General features: G+C 39.3%; 16 non-coding genes across 16 annotated transcripts; all 16 read left to right on the top strand.

The window, feature by feature from the left end:
• The first annotated feature begins 210 nt into the window (after window positions 1-210).
• On the top strand, window positions 211-329 carry LOC140030214 (5S ribosomal RNA). Its single transcript, XR_011834129.1, has one exon. It is a non-coding gene; the product is annotated as a 5S ribosomal RNA (ribosomal RNA).
• A 1,135-nt stretch (window positions 330-1,464) lies between these two features.
• Window positions 1,465-1,583, top strand: LOC140031272 (5S ribosomal RNA). Its single transcript, XR_011835193.1, has one exon. It is a non-coding gene; the product is annotated as a 5S ribosomal RNA (ribosomal RNA).
• Window positions 1,584-2,718: 1,135 nt separating this feature from the next.
• Window positions 2,719-2,837, top strand: LOC140023097 (5S ribosomal RNA). Its single transcript, XR_011827070.1, has one exon. It is a non-coding gene; the product is annotated as a 5S ribosomal RNA (ribosomal RNA).
• Window positions 2,838-3,962: 1,125 nt separating this feature from the next.
• LOC140031587 (5S ribosomal RNA) lies at window positions 3,963-4,081 on the top strand. Its single transcript, XR_011835508.1, has one exon. It is a non-coding gene; the product is annotated as a 5S ribosomal RNA (ribosomal RNA).
• Window positions 4,082-5,205: 1,124 nt separating this feature from the next.
• Window positions 5,206-5,324, top strand: LOC140029989 (5S ribosomal RNA). The gene has a single exon (XR_011833903.1). It is a non-coding gene; the product is annotated as a 5S ribosomal RNA (ribosomal RNA).
• A 1,135-nt stretch (window positions 5,325-6,459) lies between these two features.
• LOC140023080 (5S ribosomal RNA) lies at window positions 6,460-6,578 on the top strand. The gene has a single exon (XR_011827053.1). It is a non-coding gene; the product is annotated as a 5S ribosomal RNA (ribosomal RNA).
• A 1,135-nt stretch (window positions 6,579-7,713) lies between these two features.
• Window positions 7,714-7,832, top strand: LOC140030215 (5S ribosomal RNA). Its single transcript, XR_011834130.1, has one exon. It is a non-coding gene; the product is annotated as a 5S ribosomal RNA (ribosomal RNA).
• Window positions 7,833-8,967: 1,135 nt separating this feature from the next.
• LOC140030775 (5S ribosomal RNA) lies at window positions 8,968-9,086 on the top strand. The gene has a single exon (XR_011834694.1). It is a non-coding gene; the product is annotated as a 5S ribosomal RNA (ribosomal RNA).
• Window positions 9,087-10,221: 1,135 nt separating this feature from the next.
• Window positions 10,222-10,340, top strand: LOC140030094 (5S ribosomal RNA). Its single transcript, XR_011834008.1, has one exon. It is a non-coding gene; the product is annotated as a 5S ribosomal RNA (ribosomal RNA).
• A 1,135-nt stretch (window positions 10,341-11,475) lies between these two features.
• LOC140030216 (5S ribosomal RNA) lies at window positions 11,476-11,594 on the top strand. Its single transcript, XR_011834131.1, has one exon. It is a non-coding gene; the product is annotated as a 5S ribosomal RNA (ribosomal RNA).
• Window positions 11,595-12,729: 1,135 nt separating this feature from the next.
• Window positions 12,730-12,848, top strand: LOC140029990 (5S ribosomal RNA). The gene has a single exon (XR_011833904.1). It is a non-coding gene; the product is annotated as a 5S ribosomal RNA (ribosomal RNA).
• A 1,135-nt stretch (window positions 12,849-13,983) lies between these two features.
• On the top strand, window positions 13,984-14,102 carry LOC140023091 (5S ribosomal RNA). The gene has a single exon (XR_011827064.1). It is a non-coding gene; the product is annotated as a 5S ribosomal RNA (ribosomal RNA).
• Window positions 14,103-15,237: 1,135 nt separating this feature from the next.
• Window positions 15,238-15,356, top strand: LOC140031834 (5S ribosomal RNA). The gene has a single exon (XR_011835759.1). It is a non-coding gene; the product is annotated as a 5S ribosomal RNA (ribosomal RNA).
• A 1,135-nt stretch (window positions 15,357-16,491) lies between these two features.
• LOC140023103 (5S ribosomal RNA) lies at window positions 16,492-16,610 on the top strand. The gene has a single exon (XR_011827076.1). It is a non-coding gene; the product is annotated as a 5S ribosomal RNA (ribosomal RNA).
• Window positions 16,611-17,745: 1,135 nt separating this feature from the next.
• LOC140030217 (5S ribosomal RNA) lies at window positions 17,746-17,864 on the top strand. The gene has a single exon (XR_011834132.1). It is a non-coding gene; the product is annotated as a 5S ribosomal RNA (ribosomal RNA).
• A 1,135-nt stretch (window positions 17,865-18,999) lies between these two features.
• On the top strand, window positions 19,000-19,118 carry LOC140030218 (5S ribosomal RNA). The gene has a single exon (XR_011834133.1). It is a non-coding gene; the product is annotated as a 5S ribosomal RNA (ribosomal RNA).
• The last annotated feature ends 882 nt before the right edge of the window (window positions 19,119-20,000 follow it).

The raw sequence follows: 20,000 nt of genomic DNA on the forward strand, positions 1-20,000 counted from the left end.
GTGAAGGATTGATTTCATGATAATTTAGAGTTGCGGGATGAGGGAAAAAAACAGGGTGCAAATCAATAACAAAAAAAAATATAAAGTAAATAAATAAAAGGATAAGAGGAAAATGCTTGAATTGACGCTTAAAATGAATTTCGGTCTAGAAAAGCCACACTGCTTCGCAGGACGGGGTAGTTTAAAAGAATAAAGCGAAAGGAACATGGCGGGTGCGATCATACCAGCATTAATGCACCGGATCCCATCAGAACTCCGAAGTTAAGCGTGCTTGGGCGAGAGTAGTACTAGGATGGGTGACCCCCTGGGAAGTCCTCGTGTTGCACCCCTTTCTTTTTTGTTTCGAAATCCAAATTTCCTATTCGTTCTTTATCCTGTAGTAATTTAGCTCCGTCGGAACGATTGCTTAATATTTTGCTTCTTGTCGAAGCGTGAAGGAGGATCTGAAGGCGCGAGACAAATCAGGAACGGTACGGCTCGATCAAAGCCCGGATCGTCGCTCAAATTTGTCGGCGCAAATGTATCACCGCAACTAGGGGTGGCAATTTTCGACACGACCTGAAAACACGACACGAACCTAACACGAAATTAATGGGTTTGGGTTGAGGTTTCGGGAATTCGGGTCAGAATCGGGTTGGACCCGATGAACCCGAAAAGAAAACCGGTCGATTTCGGGTCAACCCGTGGTGACCTGATATGACCCGATATGACCCGTTTACGAATTAAAAATAATTTAATAAACATAAAAATAATTTTATCTAACTAAACTAAGTTATTCTTTTTTTCAAAGGCATTAATTACTTAATCCTAAACGAATTTATTTAATTTGTGTGAAGTTGAAATTATTATACTTGGACAAATAATATATTATTTTATTTTTCACTTTTGTATTGTTTTAATTTATTTTATATTTTGCTTGGGATAAAACACTTTTACGGTGTTTAATTTATTTTAGATTTGATTTGGAATCATTTATTTAAATTTTTATTACTTGATTATGTAATTAGTTTTGTGAGAAATTGATTTTATCAGAAATTACAGTGATAAATTAATAAATTAAAATTAAGTTTCGGGTCATTTCGGGTCGACCCGCCGCCCCGTAAACCTGAAATTTTCGGGTTCGGGTCAGCATACCTGACCCGTCACGGGTTGGCGGGTCGGGGTTCGGGTCAACAGATTTTCTGGCGGGTCTGTTGACCCGAACCCGACCCGCCAACCTGATTTGGACCCGAATTGCCACCCCTAACTGCAAGCGTGAAGGATTGATTTCATGATAATTTAGAGTTGCGGGATGAGGGAAAAAAACAGGGTGCAAATCAATAACAAAAAAAAATATAAAGTAAATAAATAAAAGGATAAGAGGAAAATGCTTGAATTGACGCTTAAAATGAATTTCGGTCTAGAAAAGCCACACTGCTTCGCAGGACGGGGTAGTTTAAAAGAATAAAGCGAAAGGAACATGGCGGGTGCGATCATACCAGCACTAATGCACCGGATCCCATCAGAACTCCGAAATTAAGCGTGCTTGGGCGAGAGTAGTACTAGGATGGGTGACCCCTTGGGAAGTCCTCGTGTTGCACCCCTCTCTTTTTTGTTTCGAAATCCAAATTTCCTATTCGTTCTTTATCCTGTAGTAATTTAGCTCCGTCGGAACGATTGCTTAATATTTTGCTTCTTGTCGAAGCGTGAAGGAGGATCTGAAGGCGCGAGACAAATCAGGAACGGTACGGCTCGATCAAAGCCCGGATCGTCGCTCAAATTTGTCGGCGCAAATGTATCACCGCAACTAGGGGTGGCAATTTTCGACACGACCTGAAAACACGACACGAACCTAACACGAAATTAATGGGTTTGGGTTGAGGTTTCGGGAATTCGGGTCAGAATCGGGTTGGACCCGATGAACCCGAAAAGAAAACCGGTCGATTTCGGGTCAACCCGTGGTGACCTGATATGACCCGATATGACCCGTTTACGAATTAAAAATAATTTAATAAACATAAAAATAATTTTATCTAACTAAACTAAGTTATTCTTTTTTTCAAAGGCATTAATTTCTTAATCCTAAACGAATTTATTTAATTTGTGTGAAGTTGAAATTATTATACTTGGACAAACAATATATTATATTATTTTTCACTTTTGTATTGTTTTAATTTATTTTATATTTTGCTTGGGATAAAACACTTTTACGGTGTTTAATTTATTTTAGATTTGATTTGGAATCATTTATTTAAATTTTTATTACTTGATTATGTAATTAGTTTTGTGAGAAATTGATTTTATCAGAAATTACAGTGATAAATTAATAAATTAAAATTAAGTTTCGGGTCATTTCGGGTCGACCCGCCGCCCCGTAAACCTGAAATTTTCGGGTTCGGGTCAGCATACCTGACCCGTCACGGGTTGGCGGGTCGGGGTTCGGGTCAACAGATTTTCTGGCGGGTCTGTTGACCCGAACCCGACCCGCCAACCTGATTTGGACCCGAATTGCCACCCCTAACTGCAAGCGTGAAGGATTGATTTCATGATAATTTAGAGTTGCGGGATGAGGGAAAAAAACAGGGTGCAAATCAATAACAAAAAAAAATATAAATTAAATAAATAAAAGGATAAGAGGAAAATGCTTGAATTGACGCTTAAAATGAATTTCGGTCTAGAAAAGCCACACTGCTTCGCAGGACGGGGTAGTTTAAAAGAATAAAGCGAAAGGAACATGGCGGGTGCGATCATACCAGCACTAATGCACCGGATCCCATCAGAACTCCGAAGTTAAGCGTGCTTGGGCGAGAGTAGTACTAGGATGGGTGACCCCCTGGGAAGTCCACGTGTTGCACCCCTCTCTTTTTTGTTTCGAAATCCAAATTTCCTATTCGTTCTTTATCCTGTAGTAATTTAGCTCCGTCGGAACGATTGCTTAATATTTTGCTTCTTGTCGAAGCGTGAAGGAGGATCTGAAAGCGCGAGACAAATCAGGAACGGTACGGCTCGATCAAAGCCCGGATCGTCGCTCAAATTTGTCGGCGCAAATGTATCACCGCAACTAGGGGTGGCAATTTTCGACACGACCTGAAAACACGACACGAACCTAACACGAAATTAATGGGTTTGGGTTGAGGTTTCGGGAATTCGGGTCAGAATCGGGTTGGACCCGATGAACCCGAAAAGAAAACCGGTCGATTTCGGGTCAACCCGTGGTGACCTGATATGACTCGTTTACGAATTAAAAATAATTTAATAAACATAAAAATAATTTTATCTAACTAAACTAAGTTATTCTTTTTTTCAAAGGCATTAATTACTTAATCCTAAACGAATTTATTTAATTTGTGTGAAGTTGAAATTATTATACTTGGACAAATAATATATTATATTATTTTTCACTTTTGTATTGTTTTAATTTATTTTATATTTTGCTTGGGATAAAACACTTTTACGGTGTTTAATTTATTTTAGATTTGATTTGGAATCATTTATTTAAATTTTTATTACTTGATTATGTAATTAGTTTTGTGAGAAATTGATTTTATTAGAAATTACAGTGATAAATTAATAAATTAAAATTAAGTTTCGGGTCATTTCGGGTCGACCCGCCGCCCCGTAAACCTGAAATTTTCGGGTTCGGGTCAGCATACCTGACCCGTCACGGGTTGGCGGGTCGGGGTTCGGGTCAACAGATTTTCTGGCGGGTCTGTTGACCCGAACCCGACCCGCCAACCTGATTTGGACCCGAATTGCCACCCCTAACTGCAAGCGTGAAGGATTGATTTCATGATAATTTAGAGTTGCGGGATGAGGGAAAAAAACAGGGTGCAAATCAATAACAAAAAAAAATATAAAGTAAATAAATAAAAGGATAAGAGGAAAATGCTTGAATTGACGCTTAAAATGAATTTCGGTCTAGAAAAGCCACACTGCTTCGCAGGACGGGGTAGTTTAAAAGAATAAAGCGAAAGGAACATGGCGGGTGCGATCATACCAGCATTAATGCACCGGATCCCATCAGAACTCCGAAGTTAAGCGTGCTTGGGCGAGAGTAGTACTAGGATGTGTGACCCCCTGGGAAGTCCTCGTGTTGCACCCCTTTCTTTTTTGTTTCGAAATCCAAATTTCCTATTCGTTCTTTATCCTGTAGTAATTTAGCTCCGTCGGAACGATTGCTTAATATTTTGCTTCTTGTCGAAGCGTGAAGGAGGATCTGAAGGCGCGAGACAAATCAGGAACGGTACGGCTCGATCAAAGCCCGGATCGTCGCTCAAATTTGTCGGCGCAAATGTATCACCGCAACTAGGGGTGGCAATTTTCGACACGACCTGAAAACACGACACGAACCTAACACGAAATTAATGGGTTTGGGTTGAGGTTTCGGGAATTCGGGTTGGACCCGATGAACCCGAAAAGAAAACCGGTCGATTTCGGGTCAACCCGTGGTGACCTGATATGACCCGATATGACCCGTTTACGAATTAAAAATAATTTAATAAACATAAAAATAATTTTATCTAACTAAACTAAGTTATTCTTTTTTTCAAAGGCATTAATTACTTAATCCTAAACGAATTTATTTAATTTGTGTGAAGTTGAAATTATTATACTTGGACAAATAATATATTATATTATTTTTCACTTTTGTATTGTTTTAATTTATTTTATATTTTGCTTGGGATAAAACACTTTTACGGTGTTTAATTTATTTTAGATTTGATTTGGAATCATTTATTTAAATTTTTATTACTTGATTATGTAATTAGTTTTGTGAGAAATTGATTTTATTAGAAATTACAGTGATAAATTAATAAATTAAAATTAAGTTTCGGGTCATTTCGGGTCGACCCGCCGCCCCGTAAACCTGAAATTTTCGGGTTCGGGTCAGCATACCTGACCCGTCACGGGTTGGCGGGTCGGGGTTCGGGTCAACAGATTTTCTGGCGGGTCTGTTGACCCGAACCCGACCCGCCAACCTGATTTGGACCCGAATTGCCACCCCTAACTGCAAGCGTGAAGGATTGATTTCATGATAATTTAGAGTTGCGGGATGAGGGAAAAAAACAGGGTGCAAATCAATAACAAAAAAAAATATAAAGTAAATAAATAAAAGGATAAGAGGAAAATGCTTGAATTGACGCTTAAAATGAATTTCGGTCTAGAAAAGCCACACTGCTTCGCAGGACGGGGTAGTTTAAAAGAATAAAGCGAAAGGAACATGGCGGGTGCGATCATACCAGCACTAATGCACCGGATCCCATCAGAACTCCGAAGTTAAGCGTGCTTGGGCGAGAGTAGTACTAGGATGGGTGACCCCCTGGGAAGTCCTCGTGTTGCATCCCTCTCTTTTTTGTTTCGAAATCCAAATTTCCTATTCGTTCTTTATCCTGTAGTAATTTAGCTCCGTCGGAACGATTGCTTAATATTTTGCTTCTTGTCGAAGCGTGAAGGAGGATCTGAAGGCGCGAGACAAATCAGGAACGGTACGGCTCGATCAAAGCCCGGATCGTCGCTCAAATTTGTCGGTGCAAATGTATCACCGCAACTAGGGGTGGCAATTTTCGACACGACCTGAAAACACGACACGAACCTAACACGAAATTAATGGGTTTGGGTTGAGGTTTCGGGAATTCGGGTCAGAATCGGGTTGGACCCGATGAACCCGAAAAGAAAACCGGTCGATTTCGGGTCAACCCGTGGTGACCTGATATGACCCGATATGACCCGTTTACGAATTAAAAATAATTTAATAAACATAAAAATAATTTTATCTAACTAAACTAAGTTATTCTTTTTTTCAAAGGCATTAATTACTTAATCCTAAACGAATTTATTTAATTTGTGTGAAGTTGAAATTATTATACTTGGACAAATAATATATTATTTTATTTTTCACTTTTGTATTGTTTTAATTTATTTTATATTTTGCTTGGGATAAAACACTTTTACGGTGTTTAATTTATTTTAGATTTGATTTGGAATCATTTATTTAAATTTTTATTACTTGATTATGTAATTAGTTTTGTGAGAAATTGATTTTATCAGAAATTACAGTGATAAATTAATAAATTAAAATTAAGTTTCGGGTCATTTCGGGTCGACCCGCCGCCCCGTAAACCTGAAATTTTCGGGTTCGGGTCAGCATACCTGACCCGTCACGGGTTGGCGGGTCGGGGTTCGGGTCAACAGATTTTCTGGCGGGTCTGTTGACCCGAACCCGACCCGCCAACCTGATTTGGACCCGAATTGCCACCCCTAACTGCAAGCGTGAAGGATTGATTTCATGATAATTTAGAGTTGCGGGATGAGGGAAAAAAACAGGGTGCAAATCAATAACAAAAAAAAATATAAAGTAAATAAATAAAAGGATAAGAGGAAAATGCTTGAATTGACGCTTAAAATGAATTTCGGTCTAGAAAAGCCACACTGCTTCGCAGGACGGGGTAGTTTAAAAGAATAAAGCGAAAGGAACATGGCGGGTGCGATCATACCAGCACTAATGCACCGGATCCCATCAGAACTCCGAAGTTAAGCGTGCTTGGGCGAGAGTAGTACTAGGATGGGTGACCCCCTGGGAAGTCCTCGTGTTGCACCCCTCTCTTTTTTGTTTCGAAATCCAAATTTCCTATTCGTTCTTTATCCTGTAGTAATTTAGCTCCGTCGGAACGATTGCTTAATATTTTGCTTCTTGTCGAAGCGTGAAGGAGGATCTGAAGGCGCGAGACAAATCAGGAACGGTACGGCTCGATCAAAGCCCGGATCGTCGCTCAAATTTGTCGGCGCAAATGTATCACCGCAACTAGGGGTGGCAATTTTCGACACGACCTGAAAACACGACACGAACCTAACACGAAATTAATGGGTTTGGGTTGAGGTTTCGGGAATTCGGGTCAGAATCGGGTTGGACCCGATGAACCCGAAAAGAAAACCGGTCGATTTCGGGTCAACCCGTGGTGACCTGATATGACCCGATATGACCCGTTTACGAATTAAAAATAATTTAATAAACATAAAAATAATTTTATCTAACTAAACTAAGTTATTCTTTTTTTCAAAGGCATTAATTTCTTAATCCTAAACGAATTTATTTAATTTGTGTGAAGTTGAAATTATTATACTTGGACAAACAATATATTATATTATTTTTCACTTTTGTATTGTTTTAATTTATTTTATATTTTGCTTGGGATAAAACACTTTTACGGTGTTTAATTTATTTTAGATTTGATTTGGAATCATTTATTTAAATTTTTATTACTTGATTATGTAATTAGTTTTGTGAGAAATTGATTTTATTAGAAATTACAGTGATAAATTAATAAATTAAAATTAAGTTTCGGGTCATTTCGGGTCGACCCGTCGCCCCGTAAACCTGAAATTTTCGGGTTCGGGTCAGCATACCTGACCCGTCACGGGTTGGCGGGTCGGGGTTCGGGTCAACAGATTTTCTGGCGGGTCTGTTGACCCGAACCCGACCCGCCAACCTGATTTGGACCCGAATTGCCACCCCTAACTGCAAGCGTGAAGGATTGATTTCATGATAATTTAGAGTTGCGGGATGAGGGAAAAAAACAGGGTGCAAATCAATAACAAAAAAAAATATAAAGTAAATAAATAAAAGGATAAGAGGAAAATGCTTGAATTGACGCTTAAAATGAATTTCGGTCTAGAAAAGCCACACTGCTTCGCAGGACGGGGTAGTTTAAAAGAATAAAGCGAAAGGAACATGGCGGGTGCGATCATACCAGCATTAATGCACCGGATCCCATCAGAACTCCGAAGTTAAGCGTGCTTGGGCGAGAGTAGTACTAGGATGGGTGACCCCCTGGGAAGTCCTCGTGTTGCACCCCTCTCTTTTTTGTTTCGAAATCCAAATTTCCTATTCGTTCTTTATCCTGTAGTAATTTAGCTCCGTCGGAACGATTGCTTAATATTTTGCTTCTTGTCGAAGCGTGAAGGAGGATCTGAAGGCGCGAGACAAATCAGGAACGGTACGGCTCGATCAAAGCCCGGATCGTCGCTCAAATTTGTCGGCGCAAATGTATCACCGCAACTAGGGGTGGCAATTTTCGACACGACCTGAAAACACGACACGAACCTAACACGAAATTAATGGGTTTGGGTTGAGGTTTCGGGAATTCGGGTCAGAATCGGGTTGGACCCGATGAACCCGAAAAGAAAACCGGTCGATTTCGGGTCAACCCGTGGTGACCTGATATGACCCGATATGACCCGTTTACGAATTAAAAATAATTTAATAAACATAAAAATAATTTTATCTAACTAAACTAAGTTATTCTTTTTTTCAAAGGCATTAATTACTTAATCCTAAACGAATTTATTTAATTTGTGTGAAGTTGAAATTATTATACTTGGACAAATAATATATTATATTATTTTTCACTTTTGTATTGTTTTAATTTATTTTATATTTTGCTTGGGATAAAACACTTTTACGGTGTTTAATTTATTTTAGATTTGATTTGGAATCATTTATTTAAATTTTTATTACTTGATTATGTAATTAGTTTTGTGAGAAATTGATTTTATCAGAAATTACAGTGATAAATTAATAAATTAAAATTAAGTTTCGGGTCATTTCGGGTCGACCCGCCGCCCCGTAAACCTGAAATTTTCGGGTTCGGGTCAGCATACCTGACCCGTCACGGGTTGGCGGGTCGGGGTTCGGGTCAACAGATTTTCTGGCGGGTCTGTTGACCCGAACCCGACCCGCCAACCTGATTTGGACCCGAATTGCCACCCCTAACTGCAAGCGTGAAGGATTGATTTCATGATAATTTAGAGTTGCGGGATGAGGGAAAAAAACAGGGTGCAAATCAATAACAAAAAAAAATATAAAGTAAATAAATAAAAGAATAAGAGGAAAATGCTTGAATTGACGCTTAAAATGAATTTCGGTCTAGAAAAGCCACACTGTTTCGCAGGACGGGGTAGTTTAAAAGAATAAAGCGAAAGGAACATGGCGGGTGCGATCATACCAGCATTAATGCACCGGATCCCATCAGAACTCCGAAGTTAAGCGTGCTTGGGCGAGAGTAGTACTAGGATGGGTGACCCCCTGGGAAGTCCTCGTGTTGCATCCCTCTCTTTTTTGTTTCGAAATCCAAATTTCCTATTCGTTCTTTATCCTGTAGTAATTTAGCTCCGTCGGAACGATTGCTTAATATTTTGCTTCTTGTCGAAGCGTGAAGGAGGATCTGAAGGCGCGAGACAAATCAGGAACGGTACGGCTCGATCAAAGCCCGGATCGTCGCTCAAATTTGTCGGCGCAAATGTATCACCGCAACTAGGGGTGGCAATTTTCGACACGACCTGAAAACACGACACGAACCTAACACGAAATTAATGGGTTTGGGTTGAGGTTTCGGGAATTCGGGTCAGAATCGGGTTGGACCCGATGAACCCGAAAAGAAAACCGGTCGATTTCGGGTCAACCCGTGGTGACCTGATATGACCCGATATGACCCGTTTACGAATTAAAAATAATTTAATAAACATAAAAATAATTTTATCTAACTAAACTAAGTTATTCTTTTTTTCAAAGGCATTAATTACTTAATCCTAAACGAATTTATTTAATTTGTGTGAAGTTGAAATTATTATACTTGGACAAATAATATATTATATTATTTTTCACTTTTGTATAGTTTTAATTTATTTTATATTTTGCTTGGGATAAAACACTTTTACGGTGTTTAATTTATTTTAGATTTGATTTGGAATCATTTATTTAAATTTTTATTACTTGATTATGTAATTAGTTTTGTGAGAAATTGATTTTATCAGAAATTACAGTGATAAATTAATAAATTAAAATTAAGTTTCGGGTCATTTCGGGTCGACCCGCCGCCCCGTAAACCTGAAATTTTCGGGTTCGGGTCAGCATACCTGACCCGTCACGGGTTGGCGGGTCGGGGTTCGGGTCAACAGATTTTCTGGCGGGTCTGTTGACCCGAACCCGACCCGCCAACCTGATTTGGACCCGAATTGCCACCCCTAACTGCAAGCGTGAAGGATTGATTTCATGATAATTTAGAGTTGCGGGATGAGGGAAAAAAACAGGGTGCAAATCAATAACAAAAAAAAATATAAAGTAAATAAATAAAAGGATAAGAGGAAAATGCTTGAATTGACGCTTAAAATGAATTTCGGTCTAGAAAAGCCACACTGCTTCGCAGGACGGGGTAGTTTAAAAGAATAAAGCGAAAGGAACATGGCGGGTGCGATCATACCAGCATTAATGCACCGGATCCCATCAGAACTCCGAAGTTAAGCGTGCTTGGGCGAGAGTAGTACTAGGATGGGTGACCCCCTGGGAAGTCCACGTGTTGCACCCCTCTCTTTTTTGTTTCGAAATCCAAATTTCCTATTCGTTCTTTATCCTGTAGTAATTTAGCTCCGTCGGAACGATTGCTTAATATTTTGCTTCTTGTCGAAGCGTGAAGAAGGATCTGAAGGCGCGAGACAAATCAGGAACGGTACGGCTCGATCAAAGCCCGGATCGTCGCTCAAATTTGTCGGCGCAAATGTATCACCGCAACTAGGGGTGGCAATTTTCGACACGACCTGAAAACACGACACGAACCTAACACGAAATTAATGGGTTTGGGTTGAGGTTTCGGGAATTCGGGTCAGAATCGGGTTGGACCCGATGAACCCGAAAAGAAAACCGGTCGATTTCGGGTCAACCCGTGGTGACCTGAAATGACCCGATATGACCCGTTTACGAATTAAAAATAATTTAATAAACATAAAAATAATTTTATCTAACTAAACTAAGTTATTCTTTTTTTCAAAGGCATTAATTACTTAATCCTAAACGAATTTATTTAATTTGTGTGAAGTTGAAATTATTATACTTGGACAAATAATATATTATATTATTTTTCACTTTTGTATTGTTTTAATTTATTTTATATTTTGCTTGGGATAAAACACTTTTACGGTGTTTAATTTATTTTAGATTTGATTTGGAATCATTTATTTAAATTTTTATTACTTGATTATGTAATTAGTTTTGTGAGAAATTGATTTTATCAGAAATTACAGTGATAAATTAATAAATTAAAATTAAGTTTCGGGTCATTTCGGGTCGACCCGCCGCCCCGTAAACCTGAAATTTTCGGGTTCGGGTCAGCATACCTGACCCGTCACGGGTTGGCGGGTCGGGGTTCGGGTCAACAGATTTTCTGGCGGGTCTGTTGACCCGAACCCGACCCGCCAACCTGATTTGGACCCGAATTGCCACCCCTAACTGCAAGCGTGAAGGATTGATTTCATGATAATTTAGAGTTGCGGGATGAGGGAAAAAAACAGGGTGCAAATCAATAACAAAAAAAAATATAAAGTAAATAAATAAAAGGATAAGAGGAAAATGCTTGAATTGACGCTTAAAATGAATTTCGGTCTAGAAAAGCCACACTGCTTCGCAGGACGGGGTAGTTTAAAAGAATAAAGCGAAAGGAACATGGCGGGTGCGATCATACCAGCATTAATGCACCGGATCCCATCAGAACTCCGAAGTTAAGCGTGCTTGGGCGAGAGTAGTACTAGGATGGGTGACCCCCTGGGAAGTCCTCGTGTTGCACCCCTCTCTTTTTTGTTTCGAAATCCAAATTTCCTATTCGTTCTTTATCCTGTAGTAATTTAGCTCCGTCGGAACGATTGCTTAATATTTTGCTTCTTGTCGAAGCGTGAAGGAGGATCTGAAGGCGCGAGACAAATCAGGAACGGTACGGCTCGATCAAAGCCCGGATCGTCGCTCAAATTTGTCGGCGCAAATGTATCACCGCAACTAGGGGTGGCAATTTTCGACACGACCTGAAAACACGACACGAACCTAACACGAAATTAATGGGTTTGGGTTGAGGTTTCGGGAATTCGGGTCAGAATCGGGTTGGACCCGATGAACCCGAAAAGAAAACCGGTCGATTTCGGGTCAACCCGTGGTGACCTGATATGACCCGATATGACCCGTTTACGAATTAAAAATAATTTAATAAACATAAAAATAATTTTATCTAACTAAACTAAGTTATTCTTTTTTTCAAAGGCATTAATTACTTAATCCTAAACGAATTTATTTAATTTGTGTGAAGTTGAAATTATTATACTTGGACAAATAATATATTATATTATTTTTCACTTTTGTATAGTTTTAATTTATTTTATATTTTGCTTGGGATAAAACACTTTTACGGTGTTTAATTTATTTTAGATTTGATTTGGAATCATTTATTTAAATTTTTATTACTTGATTATGTAATTAGTTTTGTGAGAAATTGATTTTATCAGAAATTACAGTGATAAATTAATAAATTAAAATTAAGTTTCGGGTCATTTCGGGTCGACCCGCCGCCCCGTAAACCTGAAATTTTCGGGTTCGGGTCAGCATACCTGACCCGTCACGGGTTGGCGGGTCGGGGTTCGGGTCAACAGATTTTCTGGCGGGTCTGTTGACCCGAACCCGACCCGCCAACCTGATTTGGACCCGAATTGCCACCCCTAACTGCAAGCGTGAAGGATTGATTTCATGATAATTTAGAGTTGCGGGATGAGGGAAAAAAACAGGGTGCAAATCAATAACAAAAAAAAATATAAAGTAAATAAATAAAAGGATAAGAGGAAAATGCTTGAATTGACGTTTAAAATGAATTTCGGTCTAGAAAAGCCACACTGTTTCGCAGGACGGGGTAGTTTAAAAGAATAAAGCGAAAGGAACATGGCGGGTGCGATCATACCAGCACTAATGCACCGGATCCCATCAGAACTCCGAAGTTAAGCGTGCTTGGGCGAGAGTAGTACTAGGATGGGTGACCCCCTGGGAAGTCCTCGTGTTGCATCCCTCTCTTTTTTGTTTCGAAATCCAAATTTCCTATTCGTTCTTTATCCTGTAGTAATTTAGCTCCGTCGGAACGATTGCTTAATATTTTGCTTCTTGTCGAAGCGTGAAGGAGGATCTGAAGGCGCGAGACAAATCAGGAACGGTACGGCTCGATCAAAGCCCGGATCGTCGCTCAAATTTGTCGGTGCAAATGTATCACCGCAACTAGGGGTGGCAATTTTCGACACGACCTGAAAACACGACACGAACCTAACACGAAATTAATGGGTTTGGGTTGAGGTTTCGGGAATTCGGGTCAGAATCGGGTTGGACCCGATGAACCCGAAAAGAAAACCGGTCGATTTCGGGTCAACCCGTGGTGACCTGATATGACCCGATATGACCCGTTTACGAATTAAAAATAATTTAATAAACATAAAAATAATTTTATCTAACTAAACTAAGTTATTCTTTTTTTCAAAGGCATTAATTACTTAATCCTAAACGAATTTATTTAATTTGTGTGAAGTTGAAATTATTATACTTGGACAAATAATATATTATATTATTTTTCACTTTTGTATTGTTTTAATTTATTTTATATTTTGCTTGGGATAAAACACTTTTACGGTGTTTAATTTATTTTAGATTTGATTTGGAATCATTTATTTAAATTTTTATTACTTGATTATGTAATTAGTTTTGTGAGAAATTGATTTTATTAGAAATTACAGTGATAAATTAATAAATTAAAATTAAGTTTCGGGTCATTTCGGGTCGACCCGTCGCCCCGTAAACCTGAAATTTTCGGGTTCGGGTCAGCATACCTGACCCGTCACGGGTTGGCGGGTCGGGGTTCGGGTCAACAGATTTTCTGGCGGGTCTGTTGACCCGAACCCGACCCGCCAACCTGATTTGGACCCGAATTGCCACCCCTAACTGCAAGCGTGAAGGATTGATTTCATGATAATTTAGAGTTGCGGGATGAGGGAAAAAAACAGGGTGCAAATCAATAACAAAAAAAAATATAAAGTAAATAAATAAAAGGATAAGAGGAAAATGCTTGAATTGACGCTTAAAATGAATTTCGGTCTAGAAAAGCCACACTGCTTCGCAGGACGGGGTAGTTTAAAAGAATAAAGCGAAAGGAACATGGCGGGTGCGATCATACCAGCACTAATGCACCGGATCCCATCAGAACTCCGAAGTTAAGCGTGCTTGGGCGAGAGTAGTACTAGGATGGGTGACCCCCTGGGAAGTCCTCGTGTTGCACCCCTTTCTTTTTTGTTTCGAAATCCAAATTTCCTATTCGTTCTTTATCCTGTAGTAATTTAGCTCCGTCGGAACGATTGCTTAATATTTTGCTTCTTGTCGAAGCGTGAAGGAGGATCTGAAGGCGCGAGACAAATCAGGAACGGTACGGCTCGATCAAAGCCCGGATCGTCGCTCAAATTTGTCGGCGCAAATGTATCACCGCAACTAGGGGTGGCAATTTTCGACACGACCTGAAAACACGACACGAACCTAACACGAAATTAATGGGTTTGGGTTGAGGTTTCGGGAATTCGGGTCAGAATCGGGTTGGACCCGATGAACCCGAAAAGAAAACCGGTCGATTTCGGGTCAACCCGTGGTGACCTGATATGACCCGATATGACCCGTTTACGAATTAAAAATAATTTAATAAACATAAAAATAATTTTATCTAACTAAACTAAGTTATTCTTTTTTTCAAAGGCATTAATTACTTAATCCTAAACGAATTTATTTAATTTGTGTGAAGTTGAAATTATTATACTTGGACAAATAATATATTATATTATTTTTCACTTTTGTATTGTTTTAATTTATTTTATATTTTGCTTGGGATAAAACACTTTTACGGTGTTTAATTTATTTTAGATTTGATTTGGAATCATTTATTTAAATTTTTATTACTTGATTATGTAATTAGTTTTGTGAGAAATTGATTTTATTAGAAATTACAGTGATAAATTAATAAATTAAAATTAAGTTTCGGGTCATTTCGGGTCGACCCGCCGCCCCGTAAACCTGAAATTTTCGGGTTCGGGTCAGCATACCTGACCCGTCACGGGTTGGCGGGTCGGGGTTCGGGTCAACAGATTTTCTGGCGGGTCTGTTGACCCGAACCCGACCCGCCAACCTGATTTGGACCCGAATTGCCACCCCTAACTGCAAGCGTGAAGGATTGATTTCATGATAATTTAGAGTTGCGGGATGAGGGAAAAAAACAGGGTGCAAATCAATAACAAAAAAAAATATAAAGTAAATAAATAAAAGGATAAGAGGAAAATGCTTGAATTGACGCTTAAAATGAATTTCGGTCTAGAAAAGCCACACTGCTTCGCAGGACGGGGTAGTTTAAAAGAATAAAGCGAAAGGAACATGGCGGGTGCGATCATACCAGCACTAATGCACCGGATCCCATCAGAACTCCGAAGTTAAGCGTGCTTGGGCGAGAGTAGTACTAGGATGGGTGACCCCCTGGGAAGTTCTCGTGTTGCACCCCTCTCTTTTTTGTTTCGAAATCCAAATTTCCTATTCGTTCTTTATCCTGTAGTAATTTAGCTCCGTCGGAACGATTGCTTAATATTTTGCTTCTTGTCGAAGCGTGAAGGAGGATCTGAAGGCGCGAGACAAATCAGGAACGGTACGGCTCGATCAAAGCCCGGATCGTCGCTCAAATTTGTCGGCGCAAATGTATCACCGCAACTAGGGGTGGCAATTTTCGACACGACCTGAAAACACGACACGAACCTAACACGAAATTAATGGGTTTGGGTTGAGGTTTCGGGAATTCGGGTCAGAATCGGGTTGGACCCGATGAACCCGAAAAGAAAACCGGTCGATTTCGGGTCAACCCGTGGTGACCTGATATGACCCGATATGACCCGTTTACGAATTAAAAATAATTTAATAAACATAAAAATAATTTTATCTAACTAAACTAAGTTATTCTTTTTTTCAAAGGCATTAATTACTTAATCCTAAACGAATTTATTTAATTTGTGTGAAGTTGAAATTATTATACTTGGACAAATAATATATTATATTATTTTTCACTTTTGTATTGTTTTAATTTATTTTATATTTTGCTTGGGATAAAACACTTTTACGGTGTTTAATTTATTTTAGATTTGATTTGGAATCATTTATTTAAATTTTTATTACTTGATTATGTAATTAGTTTTGTGAGAAATTGATTTTATTAGAAATTACAGTGATAAATTAATAAATTAAAATTAAGTTTCGGGTCATTTCGGGTCGACCCGCCGCCCCGTAAACCTGAAATTTTCGGGTTCGGGTCAGCATACCTGACCCGTCACGGGTTGGCGGGTCGGGGTTCGGGTCAACAGATTTTCTGGCGGGTCTGTTGACCCGAACCCGACCCGCCAACCTGATTTGGACCCGAATTGCCACCCCTAACTGCAAGCGTGAAGGATTGATTTCATGATAATTTAGAGTTGCGGGATGAGGGAAAAAAACAGGGTGCAAATCAATAACAAAAAAAAATATAAAGTAAATAAATAAAAGGATAAGAGGAAAATGCTTGAATTGACGCTTAAAATGAATTTCGGTCTAGAAAAGCCACACTGCTTCGCAGGACGGGGTAGTTTAAAAGAATAAAGCGAAAGGAACATGGCGGGTGCGATCATACCAGCACTAATGCACCGGATCCCATCAGAACTCCGAAGTTAAGCGTGCTTGGGCGAGAGTAGTACTAGGATGGGTGACCCCCTGGGAAGTCCTCGTGTTGCACCCCTCTCTTTTTTGTTTCGAAATCCAAATTTCCTATTCGTTCTTTATCCTGTAGTAATTTAGCTCCGTCGGAACGATTGCTTAATATTTTGCTTCTTGTCGAAGCGTGAAGGAGGATCTGAAGGCGCGAGACAAATCAGGAACGGTACGGCTCGATCAAAGCCCGGATCGTCGCTCAAATTTGTCGGCGCAAATGTATCACCGCAACTAGGGGTGGCAATTTTCGACACGACCTGAAAACACGACACGAACCTAACACGAAATTAATGGGTTTGGGTTGAGGTTTCGGGAATTCGGGTCAGAATCGGGTTGGACCCGATGAACCCGAAAAGAAAACCGGTCGATTTCGGGTCAACCCGTGGTGACCTGATATGACCCGATATGACCCGTTTACGAATTAAAAATAATTTAATAAACATAAAAATAATTTTATCTAACTAAACTAAGTTATTCTTTTTTTCAAAGGCATTAATTACTTAATCCTAAACGAATTTATTTAATTTGTGTGAAGTTGAAATTATTATACTTGGACAAATAATATATTATATTATTTTTCACTTTTGTATTGTTTTAATTTATTTTATATTTTGCTTGGGATAAAACACTTTTACGGTGTTTAATTTATTTTAGATTTGATTTGGAATCATTTATTTAAATTTTTATTACTTGATTATGTAATTAGTTTTGTGAGAAATTGATTTTATTAGAAATTACAGTGATAAATTAATAAATTAAAATTAAGTTTCGGGTCATTTCGGGTCGACCCGCCGCCCCGTAAACCTGAAATTTTCGGGTTCGGGTCAGCATACCTGACCCGTCACGGGTTGGCGGGTCGGGGTTCGGGTCAACAGATTTTCTGGCGGGTCTGTTGACCCGAACCCGACCCGCCAACCTGATTTGGACCCGAATTGCCACCCCTAACTGCAAGCGTGAAGGATTGATTTCATGATAATTTAGAGTTGCGGGATGAGGGAAAAAAACAGGGTGCAAATCAATAACAAAAAAAAATATAAAGTAAATAAATAAAAGGATAAGAGGAAAATGCTTGAATTGACGCTTAAAATGAATTTCGGTCTAGAAAAGCCACACTGCTTCGCAGGACGGGGTAGTTTAAAAGAATAAAGCGAAAGGAACATGGCGGGTGCGATCATACCAGCATTAATGCACCGGATCCCATCAGAACTCCGAAGTTAAGCGTGCTTGGGCGAGAGTAGTACTAGGATGGGTGACCCCCTGGGAAGTCCTCGTGTTGCACCCCTTTCTTTTTTGTTTCGAAATCCAAATTTCCTATTCGTTCTTTATCCTGTAGTAATTTAGCTCCGTCGGAACGATTGCTTAATATTTTGCTTCTTGTCGAAGCGTGAAGGAGGATCTGAAGGCGCGAGACAAATCAGGAACGGTACGGCTCGATCAAAGCCCGGATCGTCGCTCAAATTTGTCGGCGCAAATGTATCACCGCAACTAGGGGTGGCAATTTTCGACACGACCTGAAAACACGACACGAACCTAACACGAAATTAATGGGTTTGGGTTGAGGTTTCGGGAATTCGGGTCAGAATCGGATTGGACCCGATGAACCCGAAAAGAAAACCGGTCGATTTCGGGTCAACCCGTGGTGACCTGATATGACCCGATATGACCCGTTTACGAATTAAAAATAATTCAATAAACATAAAAATAATTTTATCTAACTAAACTAAGTTATTCTTTTTTTCAAAGGCATTAATTACTTAATCCTAAACGAATTTATTTAATTTGTGTGAAGTTGAAATTATTATACTTGGACAAATAATATATTATATTATTTTTCACTTTTGTATTGTTTTAATTTATTTTATATTTTGCTTGGGATAAAACACTTTTACGGTGTTTAATTTATTTTAGATTTGATTTGGAATCATTTATTTAAATTTTTATTACTTGATTATGTAATTAGTTTTGTGAGAAATTGATTTTATCAGAAATTACAGTGATAAATTAATAAATTAAAATTAAGTTTCGGGTCATTTCGGGTCGACCCGCCGCCCCGTAAACCTGAAATTTTCGGGTTCGGGTCAGCATACCTGACCCGTCACGGGTTGGCGGGTCGGGGTTCGGGTCAACAGATTTTCTGGCGGGTCTGTTGACCCGAACCCGACCCGCCAACCTGATTTGGACCCGAATTGCCACCCCTAACTGCAAGCGTGAAGGATTGATTTCATGATAATTTAGAGTTGCGGGATGAGGGAAAAAAACAGGGTGCAAATCAATAACAAAAAAAAATATAAAGTAAATAAATAAAAGGATAAGAGGAAAATGCTTGAATTGACGCTTAAAATGAATTTCGGTCTAGAAAAGCCACACTGCTTCGCAGGACGGGGTAGTTTAAAAGAATAAAGCGAAAGGAACATGGCGGGTGCGATCATACCAGCATTAATGCACCGGATCCCATCAGAACTCCGAAGTTAAGCGTGCTTGGGCGAGAGTAGTACTAGGATGGGTGACCCCCTGGGAAGTCCTCGTGTTGCACCCCTCTCTTTTTTGTTTCGAAATCCAAATTTCCTATTCGTTCTTTATCCTGTAGTAATTTAGCTCCGTCGGAACGATTGCTTAATATTTTGCTTCTTGTCGAAGCGTGAAGGAGGATCTGAAGGCGCGAGACAAATCAGGAACGGTACGGCTCGATCAAAGCCCGGATCGTCGCTCAAATTTGTCGGCGCAAATGTATCACCGCAACTAGGGGTGGCAATTTTCGACACGACCTGAAAACACGACACGAACCTAACACGAAATTAATGAGTTTGGGTTGAGGTTTCGGGAATTCGGGTCAGAATCGGGTTGGACCCGATGAACCCGAAAAGAAAACCGGTCGATTTCGGGTCAACCCGTGTTGACCTGATATGACCCGATATGACCCGTTTACGAATTAAAAATAATTTAATAAACATAAAAATAATTTTATCTAACTAAACTAAGTTATTCTTTTTTTCAAAGGCATTAATTACTTAATCCTAAACGAATTTATTTAATTTGTGTGAATATAAATTATTATACTTGGACAAATAATATATTATATTATTTTTCACTTTTGTGTTGTTTTAATTTATTTTATATTTTGCTTGGGATAAAACACTTTTACGGTGTTTAATTTATTTTAGATTTGATTTGGAATCATTTATTTAAATTTTTATTACTTGATTATGTAATTAGTTTTGTGAGAAATTGATTTTATCAGAAATTACAGTGATAAATTAATAAATTAAAATTAAGTTTCGGGTCATTTCGGGTCGACCCGCCGCCCCGTAAACCTGAAATTTTCGGGTTCGGGTCAGCATACCTGACCCGTCACGGGTTGGCGGGTCGGGGTTCGGGTCAACAGATTTTCTGGCGGGTCTGTTGACCCGAACCCGACCCG

This window comes from Coffea arabica, chromosome 11e, assembly GCF_036785885.1.
Source record: "Coffea arabica cultivar ET-39 chromosome 11e, Coffea Arabica ET-39 HiFi, whole genome shotgun sequence".
NCBI classification, from domain to species: Eukaryota; Viridiplantae; Streptophyta; class Magnoliopsida; order Gentianales; family Rubiaceae; genus Coffea; species Coffea arabica.